A 12,025-nucleotide genomic window follows, 5' to 3' on the forward strand; every position below is an offset into this window, starting at 1 on the left:
TGGCCAACTCCATTCGATCTGCAGGGTCCCTCTCTACTTTCAAAAGACAGCTAAAGACCCAGCTCTTTAGGAAGCACTATGCACTTAGCTAGACTGTTCTCCACTGTTGTCCCCAGTGGCAGATCATGTCTTCCAGCTACAATTGACTCGCACTGTCCTGCTCTACTCTGGGAATCTGTGTTCAGCTCTTGAGTGACCCAGCACTTGGTACTTTGGTCATTATTGTGGTGATGTTAATCGTTGATGATGATAATGGAAGGTTTTAAATTGTTTGGTTGCTTCATTGTAGATGTTCCTTATTTTACAAAAAAATAAAAATAAAATAAAAATAAAAATAGTTACTTACTTTTGTGTATTGCCTTTACACTGCTTGGCAGTACCTGCACCCAAATTGACTTGAAGCACTTTGTTACTCTTACTGATCTTGTTTCCTCTTGTCTAGATCTTTGCTTGTGTTGCTCTTGTTCTCGTATGTACGTCGCTTTGGATAAAAGCGTCTGCTAAATGACATTGTAACATTGTAACATTGTAACAATGTATAATGCATTATAAATCATACCTTCCACATCTTCTTCTTCAATCATGCTCACTGCTTATAACACTTCATAAATTCTGCTGTAAGATGTTATGATGGTTATTATCATTTATAAGGATTGTTATTAAGCCTGGTAAGTGCATCTATAAGGCACATTATAAATGTGCATATCTATAATATGTGGGTTCATATAAAGTGTTACTGAATAAGTTCTTATGTTTATATGGCTGCTCTGTCTCTTCACATAGTATATCTGTTCACACTGTAAACTATTCTACAACACAGAAATATCTCTGCAGCTGTTTTTGTGTTGTTTGCTATCACAATTCTTATCATCGCCCAGAACAAGGTAAAGCTCCCACCTCTGGTCCCCGCTGCACTCAGTTTGCTGAGAGGCAGAGTAAATTACAGGTTAGAGACAGAGACGGGCAGGCGGAGAGGAAAATGCAAATCCAACTGAATAGAAAGTTTGACAGGAATAGTGATGCAGAGTGTCTGTAAGTTTGAGCACAGAAATAAGAATAAATGGGGCGCCCTGACAGTTGGTTGAGGTATGTGACATGTTCCCTCCTCGTGACCTTTGTTGCATGTCATCCCTTCTTTCTGCTGTCACTCCCCGCTGTCGCCGTCCAGCAGAGCGGAAATGTCACCAAATATAATGTGAAAAAACAGCCGAGAATTAACCATGACAAGTCAGTGAAGTGCTTCAGAAACTCAACACGCCACGCTCGGCGTAGAGCTATTTGTATTTGTGCTCTGATGGCGGTCGATACATCTGTGACAACAACTGGAAGTGGCTGTCATGTGTGGCGCTGCTCTGTATATCGTTCAAATTAGCAGGCAGATATCTGATTTCCAGGCTCAGGCAGTCATGTGGCGTGGTGGTGGATTAATTGGGTTGAGTGCAAGCGTGTCAGCAGAATGACTTTGAGCCAGTGCACACGGAGTCATTAGATGGAGAGCTGTCTGCTGAGCGTGTGTTGGAGTTGTGTCAGAGAGGCCCTGTAGTCACACAGCAGGATCTGAGCTGCATCGAGCACACTGACACACTATTTTAATGATCAGACCACTGAGTAGATGATGATTGGCATGTCAACTCACATGCAAAACCTTGGACTGAACCTGCTAATGGCCAACATTTCAATAGTGTGTTTTATTTACTTTGAAGCTTCACTGATCAATATATTTCAGTCTATAAAAGGATCAAAATGAATGTCAAAAATGTCAGGCTGTCACTCCAGCACATGCCGGGTCTGTCTGTTGCACAACACTTTGACATATGGATATCTACGTTTGACTTTGGCACCATCCTGGGATCACTGGATCGAAGCTTAGTGTGATAATAAGCTTTCAAATTCAGGTGATCTGAAAAGTGCAAGAGTTTCTAAAGCTGCAAACTGATACAAGATTTTGAGACTGATTCCCTCCTTTCAGCAAAAGCCAGAAAGTCTTGATTGTTTGATGGACTTAAAGATGATCTTGTCAGATTCCTCTGTGGTGTGAGGTGTGTTAGGAGTGATTTCACTTTCCCTGACTTGCTCAGAAGATGATTGTGGCTGCATCGATGTTAAATATCAAACATGCTCAATAAACACGATCAGATATCCTGTTGTGTGGAGGAACTGAAGCGGCAACCTCCGGCCCTGAGGAATGATGCCAGTGTGGAGGTGTTAAAAACTGCAGTTCTCTGAGTGTCCCCTGGAGGCTGGCTCTGGAAGTACTGGAAACCACACACACATCCATTCCAAAAAGCGGATCTTTACAGCAGAAATAAACATGTTTACTGCCTGGTTAATCTGAAAAAAAAAAATTCCTCTATCAATAAACATTGTACAGGGAGGAATCTTTCTTATAACTCATTACTTTCGAACATATCAAAATTAAGAGTTTGCACAATTAGGGTTGTGCCTGACTTGACAGACAGGCAAGCAAAATGTAGCTGTTAGCAAGGAGGCTAAAACCTGCTTCAACTCCACCTCTTTGCCTCATGCTAGGTCGACTAAAATTTAGCTTGAGTGTGCATTTCCAATATAGCATCCATCGCAATAGGCTTTAAAGCTGAAACAAACAAGTCACGTCAATGTGGGGTTCTCAGGGACAGCTGAGCATGCACTCTTAGCTGGATTAACTAGCAAAATAAACTGGGCACCAATTTGTTTTTCCAATGTATGTCATGATGTCACTTCTACGTAACTGCTTTTCCCAGCAGGGCTAGCACAAACTTTCCCTCACAATAACAACGATGGCGGACAACGTAGCATGCCTGCTGGTGTTGCACCTGGCTTTTCGTAATCGCATGAGGTCCCGAAGAGAACTTATCCAACTTAACAAACACTTCTGTGCTCGTCACGCTTTAAATGGAGGGCAACTTCACCCCTCGCCCCTGATGTTAGTGGTTCTAGACCAGCAAAGAGTTGGTGCTGCTCTGGAACCTGTTTTCCTGGCCGGGAGCTGGTTCTCTTGCAGCCGAAACTCAAAACACAGTCTCAACTGAGCACCGGCCCTGGAACTGCCTTGTGTGAAAAGGGTATCTGTGGATTGGCAAATGGAACAGAACCACTGACTGCAAATGATACAGTTAGATGGACGTCAGAAATGGATGACCAACTCTTTGATTTGAGGTTATGTTCAAACTTTGTGTCCTGTAATGCATACCACAATCAAGGTGATGAGGTGAGGAGTTGATATTAGAGGAGTTATATGATCTCCTTTTGGTTACCTGCAGAGTGTGTGCCAGGCACTTCTGGTTGTCAGGGTTGAGAGGCAGAGAGCGTCAAGAGATCGTCTAAAGTGTTGACTGTTGATTGAGATTTAAAAACTGTAGTTCAGTTGGCAGTGAAGTTATTTGTACATTGATAACTTTCTCGTATCATACAGGTAGAGTTTGAACTTTATTCTCAATATTTTGACTCTTCTGTAAATATGATGACTTTATTTCAGCCATGTCAACTCCATTCTCAAACATTTCAACTTTCTCCCATAAAACCTGTCTCACAAAATGTATACATCCACATTCATGTCAGTGTCTGAGCTGCACTCATACTGAAAATAACGCTTCCTGACATGTTGTGACGGCCTCGAGGGATTTTCTGGCACAGGGTTCTGAGAGGTTAATGGATTCACAGCAGTAGCAGGGCTGCATTATGCTCACATGGATGTAATGCATACATGAACGGGTAATTAGACTCCTGAGAATTTCTTATTAGATTTGGTGTTTCTTAATTTGTTGTTTTTTGCATCATTGATGCCGTTATGAAGAAGAGGCTGATGCTCAGAAATCTGTTTTCACTTTAAGAGGCGAGGTCGCTGAAATATTTCATTTAATTTGAGAAACTGTTGGGTCGTGCCGTCGCTGTGACTTGACTTTGTTTTAATTTCCATCAGCACAGATTAATAAATTGTATTTGCTCCGTCTCCTCCCGCTTTAATGGAAGACAAATGCTTACAATGTGGCAAAACGACACTTCTGGGCCAACAATGAATCTCACAACATGAAAAATTGTTTAACTGAATCATTGCTCGCGTTTGTTGTCGAGGCTTTTTCCAAAAAGCCGACCATGCGGCCACTCAATCTCCTCGCCTGCTCCCTTTTCCTCGACTCGAGCTGTCACATTTTGATGGCAGCTCTCGAATTTGGAACAAATTATGTGTGGAAGTCCGATAGAAAATATGCTGTCCGCTTCCTGACACAGCTAATGAAAATGGATGGCTGGGTAGCGTGAATGGGACCGGACACCTGACAGTCTATTGTCTCTCTCCATCAGTGCACGGGAGTCAGCTTAATCCGGTTGCACATCTTCTCCCCGTGGAAATGAAGATGTCCCGTCTAATGGGAAGTATAATGGCTGTGGACAGATGGAAGACGTCTCGCTTTAGCCCGTGTTCCCTTGCTCCGTAATGAAGGCTCGGCTTGTTGACAGATAAGGGCCGGAGAAAAACTAGGAGAGAGCTGTGTGTCACTGTTTAGCATCCAGTCTCTAAAGGGAGAACAGGAGACAGAATAAAAAACCCTGCCACAGTATTGGCATGTGTGTGGGCGTGCATAATGTACTTCCACATGTGTGTGTCAGGGAGAAATAATGGTGGAGCTCTCCTGCCTGTTCCTGCCTCAGAGCACCAGGTCAATACACGCTCTGCGGGATGCGAGGCCCCCGGCAGGCAGGTCATGTCACTAGCTTTAAAAATAGCACCTGGCAATCCAATAGCTCTGATTTATGAAGCATGTCAATACTCGGACTGTAACAATGCATCGGCCGGGACATGATTGGTGGCCTCTCACTAAGACAATAAGCAGAGCCCTGCTGCAAGATTGACACTTTCCCAGCACCATGAACCCATCATCTCTGCTGCAAAAGCACTCTGTTACTGACGGCAATAACTCTCAACTTTTGTTATTTTTAGATTCTTTCTGTTTACTCTCAGGAGGGGGAACATATTTGGTCACAATTCAGACCACTCTCTGGATCACAACAATCAGAGAAATCAGTAAAGTCTTCAAAAGAGGAGGGCTGTTTTTGCTTGATTGTGTTCCTCTAAATTTACCAATCAACGTCTTCAAATCTATGATATTTACCCGTCTATAAATCATGACACTTTAGTACCGAAACAGCCCTTACATCTGTCTTCAAAGACACCAGTCATATTTAATCAATCCACAGAAAGGAGTCCCTCACATTCTCACTCTGCCTGTTGACACTGTGGTAAAAACGTTAGTGTCGTCCCAGGCTGGTCTGGACCAAGCGGCAACCTCCGCTCTCAAAATATGAAGCCCATGCAGAAGTGTTATAAACTGCAGTTCATCGAGTGTCCACTTGAGGCTGGCTGCAGAAACACCAGAAACCACATACACTACCATTCAAAAAAGACGATCTTTGCAGCAGAAATAAACATGTTTCGGGCCTGGTTCAAAAATTGGCCCTGGTCTGAATAGCTAATTTCTCTATCGGCACACACTGTACGGGGGGTGAATTATTTTAGGACGCGGCACTTCAGAAGATATTAAGATTACGAGTTTTGCCCAAATAAGGACATGATTGACTTGACTGACTGGCAGGAACACTGTAGCTGTTGGCTAGGAGGCACAAAGCCCGCCTCTTTACCTCACACTAGCTCGCCAGCAGTTAGGTTGCTTTCAGCATTACCAATATGGCTCCAGCCGACGATTGGCTTTAAAACAGCACTTCAGAACAGATGGGTGATGTCACGGATACTAAGTCCATTAATTATATAGTCTTGGTCTGGACCCCAGGACGTGATGTCAACAGCGGGTTCCAGTCGGGATTCCATGTAAGCAATAACGTCAGACCATCCAACATCCAGCTTTCCCGATCCTGTGTCTCTACCTTCTTTCATGACATGCTGAACATTTTCACTCCAACACACAAAGACGACTCAGCTCACCGGTTGGGAGGCAGAGTTTCGTATTAATCTGATTTCTGTCTGATTTTTTATTGTAATTTTCTTCCAGTTAGTCTTAACTATTAACTGTGAAAAGCACTAGCCACATTTTTAACAAAGATAAGCCAATTTGTTTATTTCCTAATTCTGGTTTTAACACTGTGTTACAGTAATTTCCTTTGTTCTTTGCACCCAACTTTACTGGTGGCTATGGAATTTCCTATATTTGATCATTAAAGGTTAAGGTAATGTGGTAGTTCAAACTTGACATGGTAAAATAAAGGGATTAACTTCTCCTACTTCACAATACAATGAAGTTAGGGCAGCCATAAAGCAAACTAAATGAAGGCCTTAACCCTCTAAATGCACTCTCTTCAAATTAAACACATCAGTTCCTTTTTACAGTTTTGAGGATTTTGATGTTATAATCTCATACATGAAGAAATATCTACAATTGGATAAAATTTGCAGTAACGGACAAGATGGTGACGGATGTTTCAGACTGCACAGTGAGTGCACAGACGTGTTTATTTCATGTGATGTTGGTCCCCACAGAGAGAGCACATATGGACGACCTCTACCTTTAGATGCAGTGTTTGCTGTTGCTGACTTTTAAAGCATCAGCTCCTTTACTTTGGAGATGTTTCTCATTGTCTGGACTCGGGGATACACCCTTCCCCACAGGGACAGACTGAAGTCAGGGCTGGGAAAGTGCTGAGCAGCACAATTGTCATTTATGAAAAATGGTGGCACAGAGGAAAGGGGGAACGGAATAGCAGGGGGGCTCGCACACAGTAAAAAGAGTGGCACATGTTGTCTTTCAGGGGTGTTCCTGTGTCTCTAGCCGGCCGAGCCACCATCAATCATCAGTGTGTCCTTTTTTGTCAGGGTTTGTCTTCACACCCTGACCCCACCACCCCCCTGAGCCTGAGACATCAGAGACAGTGCGGGAGGAGGAGGAGGAGGAGGAGAAAGAGGAGGAGGAGGGGGGTTTCAGGGGAGCGGTGGCGAGAGGTGCCATCCATTTCTGAGCAACACTTCAGGGATGATGGAGCTGTTTTTACAGAGTGTTTTTTTTTATTGAGGGATGATACAGACTACATTTGCTCCATGTTTGTGTGACAGGAGGTCAGAAGCATGAGGCAGCCTGTTCTGACTCCTAACAAGTAAAACACAGTGACTTAGTGGTCCTAGGAATGAGAAGAGGAGGCTGTTTATGACCCTTTGGCATCATTTCTCGAAGACTCGACTACAACACTGCCGAGAACATTGCATTTCAAAGTGTTGGGCCTCTGACCAAGCTGACATGTCTGATAAGCTGAATGTGAAAACACACTGAAAATAGCATCATGCTGTGTTTCCTTGCGCCAGGACTTCTTCTTCAGTGCCTTTGCGGGCACATTGTTAAATGTTGCAAAGTCAGACATGGTGTGCAAAGAACTCGACACATGCAGGGTAAACAAAAGGGGAACACAGTAGTAAATAAACAGCACTGCTAGTGTTCACTTTCAGCTTAGCTTTAGCATCCTCAATGTCAGAGTCCTCCCGTGTTCAAGCTGGCTCTCTGTCAGTTCACTGACACTCGAATAGACCAACGACATCATGAATGTCAACAGTGAACCTTGTCTCTCTATTTCAGTCAACGTGCTTGCTGTGGAAAAAAAGGGCAACCAGCACAAGCAGCAGAATCCCTGTCTGTGAGGAGCAGGTGTTTCCTTTTTCACCTCTCAGGTAATGAAGAAAGTCGGAAGCCTGAACATCAGTGAAAATATCTTTCATTTGTCTCACATCCTTTTTTTTCTAGCGTGTTAAAGCAAACACTTAAACTGGAGACCTCAATGCATGAATTATTTAACACAAGTTAATCAGATGACTTTCCATCAGATGCTAATTTAAATGGAGCATCACATTCTGTAAAATTCAGAGATACACCTCATTACTTGTTCCAACTTCTAAACAGGGAGCTTCATCTTATATGCCCCTGTTATCAATATACCAGTATAAAATGAAGAAAGAGGTTTTTTATTGCGTTATGGAAGTTTACAGTTATTTTGCCCAGAATAAAAAGTATGTTGGATGCATAGTAAGGTGAACCAGGCTGGTAACGCCCCCTTTTTTTTTTTTTTTGCGCTTTTCTCCCTCAGTGGGTCATAAACATGCCTTTAAAGTAAGCAGTGATATACAGTTAGTTAAATTAAACTTGTGGAGTGCTGGTTTGATTGAACAGAACCCTCAATTTAAAACTAGAAGTGACTAACAACTAGCAGCACTACTGCAGGCTGAGCTACTGAGTCCTAGCTAGCAGGAAGGTTGAAACAGATGGTACTAGAAAGAGCAACACATCTGCATGCAATGGAAGTATTAATGCAAGAAGGTAGTTGAATCCTTGTTCCTTCTGGAAGCTCCTTCAAAACCTTCTAATGTCCCAGTAAGACTTAGGTTCTGGATTTGATGCTACCTAAATGATCTTCAAACACATTAAATAATGATAACTGTGATGCAGACTCAAAGCAGAAACAGTACGACCAAAGCTTACGTGACCAAGCAGGTCATCATGCACCACTGTGATGGCATGATGTAAAACTTTGTTGGATCATGACACTTTGTATTCGACTCTGTGGATTATCAGTGAAATATAAGAAGTGCACTGCAAACTCAAGTCAGTTTTTACCGTGACATACAAAATATATGATCACCTCACAAAGCTGCATTATTATTAACTCAGGTCCTGATGGAGTCATTCACAACAAAATGCATCCAGTCTCTGAAGGAAGAACAGGAGACAGAATAAAAAACCCAGCCACAGTATTGGCATGTGTGTGGGCGTGCATAATGTACTTCCACATGTGTGTGTCAGGGAGAAATAATGGTGGAGCTCTCCTGCCTGTTCCTGCCTCAGAGCACCAGGTCAATACACGCTCTGCGGGATGCGAGGCCCGTACAAAATGTTAAGACTGAGTTTTACATCATGATGGAACGACCTGTATTCAAAATGTCACTAGAGAAGATAACGAACATCTAAGCTAGTCAGTGTCCTGACTTCAGCGGCAGTAATGGTCAGCTGAACATCTGTTTGCGTGCTGTAGTTAGTGTGTGTGATAACTCCTGGTACAAGTATCGCATAGCTGTCAGAGTGGACCCTGTGTTAGCATCCATAAAGTTGCATAAATGGCACAAAGGTATACAAAGAGGTGTGCACAATGAGCTGGATGGGCTCAAGTTATTTTGGGCTTTAGGGGCGTGGTTCAACGTGGTACATTAGAGTAAGCTAGAGTACTTTAGAACCAGGATTTATCAGATAACTTTTGGACAGGTCTAAACATTTCTCTTTTTTTGCTTTTGTTACCGTTCCTTTTATTCCATGTTACTTGATTTATACTAAAATTTTAATCCTGGATGCAAAATGTTTTAAACTTTTAACAAAAATACATACAACATGGAAAAATAAGTGGCAATGTGTCTCTTTGTCTGACTTTATATGATGGCTTATTTCATATTGAGTTGAAAAATGGCAACACATTTGACCACAAATTGAGCAACATACTATTAAAAAAAATTCTTATCTCAAATACCTTTAACTACAAATAGAACAAAAGCAATACAGAGGAAAAAGAAGAGGCAAAATCCAGAGCAAAACTGTTTTCATTTAAATTAAGAACAAAAGTGTTGAATAAATCACTGTTAAAAAATCATTTTAAATCAGAATGATGGATGCTCCCTCTTTGTATAAAATCACACATTCTGAGTCCATCTATCTACAGACACTGACATTTATCCAAATGATAAAAATGAGCAAAAGAGGAAACAAAAGTAAAGTATAAAGTGCTCTTGTTGAGATGTCCCCACATGTTGTAATAATTCATCCAGTTTACCATTCTCACCGGCTCAATAATAAATACACATAGAACATTTTGGCCACTCTAACTGGCGTCTCCTAAAAAAGCTCCTCAGTGTTATCTGTGAGAGGATGAGGGGCGAGGAGAAGGAAAACATCTTGATTCCTTCGACGCAGAAGCCTCACCCCATGTTGAGCTGCAGAATGGAGTGGTGGCATCATTCCATGCATTATTCAGGAGTGTAAATTAACCCCGAGTTGGGATACTCCATCAATCAAGGGGGGCTGCCATAACAGCGTGCCGGCTGGGGGCACGCAGGGGGAGCGGGGATGGGGGGTGGTATGCTGGTATTGGTTGGTTGGTGTAGCTGGTGGTCTGTCAGATGGAGTGTAATGGAGAGCGAGTCACCACTAGAATTAGCCACCCACTATTTCAACAGGTGGCCCCGAAAGTCATGCAAGGCATGTGGACAAGCTTGGGCAGAGGCGCTGCAGGCGGAGCAACCCAAATACTGTCTGAGCCCAAGTGAGTGCAAAACAACAAATGGAGCAGGATTTTAGGCTTAAGGTGTTTACACCTTGGAAAATAGTTTTAAATCATGTCCACATTCAGCCTGTTCTCACCCCTACCCGGCAAATATGGGAGTTCAGTTAGAGGCCCAATGCTTCAGCAACAAATGTAATTGTTTATTTTTTAAAATCTGTTGTTGAAGTTAAGTGGCAGAGTTTAGAGTGTGAAAAATTCTGCTCACTATCAATATTATAAATTAGGGCTGCAACGGCATCGTCAATATCACAATGAACAAAAGTGTCTCCATAACATCGTGGACCTGTGGTGGTGTAACATGATATGCCTTCCAGGTTCAAAATGTAGTTTTGTTTCAGCCCCTGTGGAGCAGAGCAGACGGATGTGGGAACTACAGAGACCATCATCGCAATGTGTGCCCATCATCCTTTGTGCTCTGCTCACTGCCTCAGATCTAGCTCAGTGAAGATGGCGGACACTTGCTTCAGTGACGAGCGACAAAGAGATGATTTTAAGATTGTTGATGTAAAGCAGCTTTCAAATCTGAAGTGTGGAAGCATTTAGTTTCCTCATGTCAAGAAATGAGAAAGGACAAAAGGTGACAAAATAACAATATGCAGACCCTGGCGGACTGTAGTGACCTACATGTCGAGGATAAGAGTTATATGAGAGGCCACTTGGGAGATTCTCCCTGAGAAGATTTGAGTAGATGTGAGGACAAAAATCCATCCAGGCCAAAAGACTGTAAAGGAAGCACTTCCATTCTCACTTTGCCAAGACAGAGCAGTAGCTGGAGAGATCACATGATGTATCGCTGAATATATACAGTAACTCAAAACCTGCAGACATTTTCTGAGACTGACAATGAAGGAGTCAGAAGGTGAATCAACTATTGAGCTCACCGTGACTTGGTGGACTTCCCCAGTTACTCAGTCTTAATTTCAAATAAAAAAAAAAGAGGTAATTCAAGTTTTACGCTGGTGTTTTTCTTGTAATCATGCGACGCAAAGTTTTTTATACATACACTCATGCACAAACATACTCTGGACATGCACTTAAGGGGAGATGTCAGAGTGAAGAAGCTGCCATCAACCAACGCCACCCAAGCAGTTTTGTGCCTTGTTCAAGGGCACCTCGGCAGAGCACAGACAAATTAACTAGCAGCTCTCAATTGCCAAATTTGGTCCATTCTGAGACCTGAACTGGCAACCCAAGCTAAGTCCCAAGGGATTGAGCTACTGCCGCCCCAAAAACTGGTTCTGCGACTGGTAATCAAACCTGGGGCACGGACGTGAGAGCACTGAATCAAAACCACTAGACAACCATGGAGGCTGGAGATGCCGGGGATTGAACCCGGGGCCTCATACATGCGAAGCATGCGCTCTACCACTGAGCTACATCCCCACACAGCAATTTGTCAATTGTTTTTTATTTTATTTTCAAAATGGAACAATAAATATCGTACTGTGGACTTTTTATGTGATATTATCATATACTGCAAGGAAAGCTCAACATCTATCTTTTAGATATCTGGCTAAACTAAACCTGACAGAGGGGATCGTGCTAAATGGTCTCATGAAGCTGGTTATTAATTTGATAATTCAGCCCTGAGCCAATAGCAGAGCTGTTTGATTTGGCGCCCCACTACAGGCGTACAGCACCCCTGTTGTGGTGTTTGAATTGGCAGCGTTTATTTACCGTTGTTTATTTTTGATTCTGCATCATTTCGTAT

The 12,025-nt window shown here is 42.7% G+C and overlaps 1 non-coding gene across 1 annotated transcript; it reads right to left on the reverse strand.

Moving 5' to 3' along the window:
• Nucleotides 1-11,625: 11,625 nt before the first annotated feature.
• On the reverse strand, nt 11,626-11,697 carry trnaa-cgc. The gene has a single exon. It is a non-coding gene; the product is annotated as a tRNA-Ala (tRNA).
• Nucleotides 11,698-12,025: the final 328 nt, after the last annotated feature.

Source organism: Notolabrus celidotus, chromosome 13 (assembly GCF_009762535.1).
Source record: "Notolabrus celidotus isolate fNotCel1 chromosome 13, fNotCel1.pri, whole genome shotgun sequence".
NCBI lineage: Eukaryota > Metazoa > Chordata > Actinopteri > Labriformes > Labridae > Notolabrus > Notolabrus celidotus.